This window comes from Nicotiana tomentosiformis, chromosome 2 (assembly GCF_000390325.3).
Source record: "Nicotiana tomentosiformis chromosome 2, ASM39032v3, whole genome shotgun sequence".
Taxonomy (NCBI): domain Eukaryota; kingdom Viridiplantae; phylum Streptophyta; class Magnoliopsida; order Solanales; family Solanaceae; genus Nicotiana; species Nicotiana tomentosiformis.
This window is the reverse complement of record NC_090813.1, coordinates 44247833-44254707: the sequence shown is the minus strand read 5'-3', so window position 1 is coordinate 44254707 and position 6875 is coordinate 44247833.

The following is a 6875-nucleotide window of genomic DNA, read 5'->3' as shown; positions in this document are numbered from 1 at the left end:
AAAACTGCGTCAGCTTGCGTATGATTTTTGAAATATTGCAAGCTCAACAGGCAGTGATAGCACAGTTGCAGAGTCAAACCTAGATATAGAGCAGGCCGGGGCCCAGTCAACCCCGAGAAATCGCCCATACAACGGAACCAACTATAGTGAAATCAAATAAGCAGGAGTCGGGGACTAATCCCGAAATTGCTAAGATGTTCGGAGAACTGACCAAACGAATAGAATCGGGAGAAAGGAGAATCGAAGCAAACGACAAGAAGATGGAAACATACAACTCCAGGGTTGATCAGATCCCGGGGGCACCACCAATATTGAAGGGCTTAGATTCCAAAAATTTCATACAAAAACCTTTCCCCCCAAGCGCGGCTCCTAAACCGATCCCAAAGAAGTTCCGCATGCCCGAGATTCCTAAATATAACGGAACTACCGACCCAACGAACATGTCACCTTATACACATATGCCATCAAAGGGAATGATCTAGAGGATGATGAGATTGAATCTGTATTATTGAAGAAATTCGGTGAAACCCTGTCAAAGGGAGCGATGATATGATATCATAATTTGCCATCTAATTCTATCGATTCTTTTGCTATGCTTGCGGATTCCTTCGTAAAAGCACATGCCGGGGCCATAAAAGTCGAGACCAGGAAGTCGGACCTGTTCAAGATAAGATAAAAGGATAACAAGATGCTAAGGGAGCTCGTATCTCGTTTTCAAATGGAACGAATGGATCTGCCACCAGTCACAAACAATTGGGCTGTTCAGGCTTTCACTCAAGGTTTGAACGAACGAAGTTCGACGGCTTCACGGCAGTTGAAGCATAACCTGATCGAGTACCCAGCTATCACTTGGGCCGACGTGCACAATCGGTACCAATCAAAAATTAGAGTCGAAGATGATCAGTTGGGGTATGAACCCGCTGCTCGAAGGGATATCAATCGGGAACAAGGTTCGATCAGGGACCGATACCGTCCATATAATGGAAACCACAGAATCAATGAATCAAGACGTAACCCCGGACAAAGCAACAAAAGAAGTGATCGAGGTCAAAGGTCTCGGGGGCTGATGAACAGAAGTGGGTTCGACAGGCCTACCGGATCTAAGGAAGCACCACGGTTATCAGAGTATAACTTCAGCATTGATACATCCGCTATCGTGTCCGCTATCGGACGCATCAAAGACACTAAATGGCCTCGACCCATGCAGACTGATCCTGCCCAGAGGAATCCCAATCAAATGTGCGAATATCATGGCACCCATGGCCACAGAACGGAAGATTGCAGGAAACTAAGAGAGGAGGTAGCCCGGTTATTCAATAAAGGGAACCTTCAAGAATTTTTAAGCGACTGGGCCAAAAACCATTTCCAAAACAAGGATTTTGGCAAATAAAATGAACAGGAAGAACCACAACACATCATCCACATGATCGGCGGCGTCGATACCCCTCAAGGGTCGATGCTTAAATGCACTAAGACATCGGTTATGAGAGAAAAGCGACCTCGAACTCAGGATTACGCACCCATAGGAACTTTGTCGTTCAATGACGAAGATGCAGAAGGAGACATACAACCTCATAACGATGCACTAGTAATATCCGTACTTATGAATAAAACTAAAGTTAAGCGTGTGTTAATTGATCCAGGTAGCTCGGCCAACATCATTAGATTGAAGGTTGTAGAACAACTCGGTCTACAGGACCAGGTCGTACCCGCAACCCTGGTTCTAAATGGATTCAATATGGCATGTGAAACCACCAAAGGCGAGATAATTCTGCCGATAAACGTGGCTGGGACCCTCCAGTAAATGAAGTTCCATGTAAGCGAAGGCGACATGAGGTACAACGCCCTTTTTGGAAGGCCATGGATCCACAACATGAGAGCTTTACCTTCGACCCTACACCAGGTTCTTAAATTCCCAACATCGAGGGGAGTCAAAACAGTGTACAGAGAACAACCGGCCGCAAGAGAAATGTTTGCCGTCGAGGAAGCGAATCCGATATCCTCACCTTCGTCAATAAAGGGATCAGATGGTTAGCCAATGTAGTTGTAGTCCCTAAAAAAGGGAACAAACTTAGAATGTGTATAGATTATAAGGATTTAAACAAGGCATGACCCAAAGATTCTTTTCCGCAGCCCAATATTGATCGCATGATCGATGCTACGGCCGACCACAAGGTCCTTACATTTCTCGATGCTTATTCCGGGTATAATTAATTCCAAATGATCCCGGAAGACCAGGAAAAGACTTCATTTGTCACCAAGTATGGAACATATTATTATAATATGATGCCCTTCGGGCTAAAAAATATAGGTGCTACTTACCAACGCCTCGTAAATAAAATGTTCGAGGAACAAATAGGTAAATCAATGGAGGTTTATATTGACGACATGTTAGTAAAGTCCCTACGCGCAGAGGACCATTTGGCTCATTTGCAGGAAACATTCGAGATTTTAAGGAAATACAACATGAAGCTCAACCCCGAGAAATGTGCTTTCAGGGTCGGTTCGGGTAAGTTCTTCGGCTTCATAGTATCAAATCAGGGGATCGAGATTAACCCCGATAAAATCAAGGACATCGAAAATATCGCCATCGTGGACAGTGTAAAAGTCGTGCAGAGGCTAACGGGACAGATTGCTGCCTTAGGCCGATTCATTTCAAGGTCGTCAGATCGAAGTCACAGATTTTTCTCTCTACTCAAAAAGAAGAACGATTTCGCTTGGACCCCGGAATGCCAACATGCATTAGAGGAATTAAAGCGATATCTATCGAGTCCACCACTGCTTCATACTCTAAAAATAGACAAAAAACTTTGCTTGTACTTGGCGGTATCGGAAATCGCGGTAAGTGGTGTCCTAGTTCGAGAAGACCAAGGTACGCAATTTCCCATTTATATGTAAGTCAAACCTTAGGAGAAGCAGAAACTAGATATCCACACTTAGAAAAATTGGTACTTGCGCTAATAAGCACCTCTAGAAAGTTAAGACCGTACTTTCAATGTCACCCCATATGCGTATTAACCACTTACCCATTCGTAATATTTTGTACAAGCCCAAACTATCAGGCCGATTGACCAAATCGGTCATCGAACTAAGTGGGTACGATATCGAATATCAACCCCGTACGACCATCAAGTCTCAAATTTTAGCGGACTTCGTGGCCGATTTCACGCCGACCCTCGTACCCGAAGTTAAAAAAGAATTCTTATTGAAATCGGATACATCATCGGAGGGATGGACCCTTTTCACGAACGGGGCTTCGAACGTGAAGAGGTCCAGGCTAGGCATCGTTTTAAAGCCGCCCACGGGTAACACTATTAGGCAATCTATCAAAACTACTAGGTTGACTAACAACGAGGCCGAGTATGAGGCCATGATTGCAGGTCTGGAGCTTGCTAAAAGCTTGGGAGCAGAAGTCATTGAAGCCAAGTGTGACTCTTTGTTGGTGGTAAATCAAGTAAACAAGACCTTCGAAGTTCGAGAAGATAGAATGCAAAGGTATTTGGACAATATTCAGGAAACTTTGAACCGTTTCAAAGAATGGACCTTACAGCATGTACCTCGAGAACAAAACAGTGAGGCCGATGCACTTGTAAATTTGGGATCATCGGTCGGGGAAGATGAGATCAGCTCGGGGACTGTCGTTCAACTCTCGAGATCCGTGATCGAGGAAGGTCACGCCGAGATAAACTCTAGAAGCTTAACCTGGGATTGGAGGAATAAGTTTATTGAATACTTGGAGAACGGAATGCTCCCATCAGACCCTAAAAATTTGAGGGCCCTACGAACCAAAGCTGCTCGGTTCATATTGACTGCAGATAGAACATTATATTGAAGGACATTCGATGGACCATTAGCAGTATGCTTAGGACCAGGGGACACCGATTACGTCCTACATGAGATTCACGAAGGTACTTCTGGAAATCATTCTGGTACCGATTCATTAGTCCGAAAGATAATCAGATCAAGATATTATTGGATCGATATGGACAAAGATGCAAAGGAGTTTGTTCGAAAATGTGACAAATGTCAAAGATTTGCACCAATGATCCATCAGCCCGGAGAGCAACTTCACTCAGTCCTATCCCCATGGCCATTCATGAAATGGGGAATGGATATCATCGGCCCTCTGTCATCGGCCCCAGGTAAAGCAAAATTCATTTTATTTATGACTGACTATTTCTCTAAATGGGTTGAAGCTCAGGCGTTCAAAAAAGTTAGAGAGAAAGAGGTTATAGACTTCATCTGGAATCATATCGTATGCCGATTCGGGATACCCGCCGAAATAGTGTGTGACAATGGGAAATAATTTATCGGCAACAAAGTGACAAAATTTCTCAAAGACCATAAGATAAAAAGGATATTATCAACACTGTATCACCCTAGTGGAAACGGACAGGCCGAATCGACGAACAAAACTATCATTCAAAATCTAAAGAAAAGGTTGAACGACGCTAAGGGGAAATGGAGAGAAATCCTACCCGAAGTTCTTTGGGCGTATCGAACAACATCAAAGTCCAGTACGGGGGCAACCCCATTCTCTTTAGTATATGGCTCTGAAGCCTTGATTCCAGTCGAAGTCGGAGAACCCAGTGCCAGGTTTCGATATACAACAGAAGAGTCAAATTACGAGGCTATGAATACTAGCCTCTAATTATTGGATGAAAAACGAGAAGCCAATCTCGTTCAATTGGCCGCCCAAAAGTAGTGGATCGAAAGATACTATAATCGAAGAACCAAGCTTCGCCATTTTAAACTCGGGGACTTAGTGCTAAGGAAAGTCACCCTCAGTACCCGAAATCCAAACGAAGGAAAATCGGGTACAAACTGGGAAGGACCATACCAGGTTCTCAAAAACGTCAGAAAAATATTTATAAGCTCGGTATTATAAATGGCAAACAACTATAAAGCAATTGGAATGTATCGCACCTAAAACGATACTATTGCTAAGGTACGACCCTCCCATATTCGTTTATATTTCGAAACTAACCCTTGCAGGAGTCCGATCAGGAGCAAGGATGGACCCTTCAATACGAAGCCCTAGGTCTGAAATCACACGTTGCACTCTTTTCCCCTTAGACCGGTTTTATCCCAAACGGGTTTTTTGACAAGGTTTTTAATGAGGCAACCATTAATCGTGCTAACTTAGAAACAATTCGACAGTATCTGAGGCCTCTTTACAATCGACCTCGAATACTGGGGGGCATTAGCCCTCAAATATATCAAGTTTGATGCAAGAAGGTTACTTTATAACAACAGGGTTCCGATAGGAAAAATTGTAAGAGCCAAATGGTCAAAACGAACCATGCTCATGTAGTTGGCCCGAGCCCTGAACGCAAAACATGAACACATGTATAACGACTTATAAAGAAAGTTTTTTACCGATATCTTATATCCAAGAAATATTCCTCTATTTCGAGATTTATTATGCAAACAGGATTAAGGTAAATCTTTGAGTTCGAGCAAGCACTCACTCGACTAAGCCTACGGGCTACATTACTTCGAGTTCGAGCAAGCACTTACTAGACTACTAAGCCTATGGGCTACATTACTTCGAGTTTGAAATCACTCACTCGACTATTAAGCCTACGGGCTACATTACTTCGAGTTCGAAATCACCCACTCGACTACTAAGCCTACAGGCTACATCACTTCGAGTTCGAAATCACTCACTCGACTATTAAGCCTATGGGCTACATTACTTCGAGTTCGAAATCACTCACTCGACTATTAAGACTACGAGCTACATTACTTCAAGTTCGAAATTACTCACTCGATTATTAAGCCTACGGGCTACATTACTTCGAGTTCGAAATCACTCACTCGACTATTAAGCCTACGAGCTACATTACTTCAAGTTCGAAATTACTCACTCGATTATTAAGCCTACGGGCTACATTACTTCGAGTTCGAAATCACTCACTCGACTATTAAGCCTACGGGCTACATTATTTCGAGTTCGAAATCTCTCACTCGACTATTAAGCCTATAGGCTACATTACTTCGAGTTCGAAATCACTCACTCGATTATTAAGCCTACGGGCTACATTACTTCGAGTTCGAAATCACTCACTCGACTATTAAGCCTACGAGCTACATTACTTCGAGTTCGAAATCACTCACTCGACTACTATGCCTAAGGGCTGCATTACTTTGAGTTCGAAATCATTCACTCGACTATTAAGCCTACGGGCTACATTACTTCGAGTTCAAAATCACTCACTCGACTATTAAGCCTACGAGCTATATTACTTCGAGTTCGAAATCACTCACTCGACTACTAAGCCTACGGGCTACATTACTTCGAGTTCGAAATCACTTACTCGACTACTAAACCTACGGGCTACATTACTTTGAGTTTGAAATCATTCACTAGACTATTAAGCCTACGAGCTACATTACTTCGAGTTCGAAATCACTCACTCAACTATTAAGCCTACGGGCTACATTACTTCGAGTTCGAAATCACTCACTCAACTACTAAGCCTATGGGATACATTACTTCGACTTTGAAATCACTCACTCGACTATTAAGCCTACAGGCTACATTACTTCGAGTTCGAAATCACTCACTCGACTATTAATCCTACGGGCTACATTACTTCGAGTTCGAAATCACTCACTCGACTATTAAGCCTACGAGCTACATTACTTCGAGTTTGAAATCACTCACTCGACTATTAAGCCTACGAGCTACATTACTTCGAGTTCGAAATCACTCACTCGATTATTAATCCTACGCGCTACATTACTTCGAGTTCGAAATCACTCAATTGACTATTAAGCCTACGGGCTACATTACTTAGAGTGCGAAATCACTCACTCGATTATTAAGCCTAAGGGCTACATTACTTCGAGTTCGAAATCACTCACTCGAC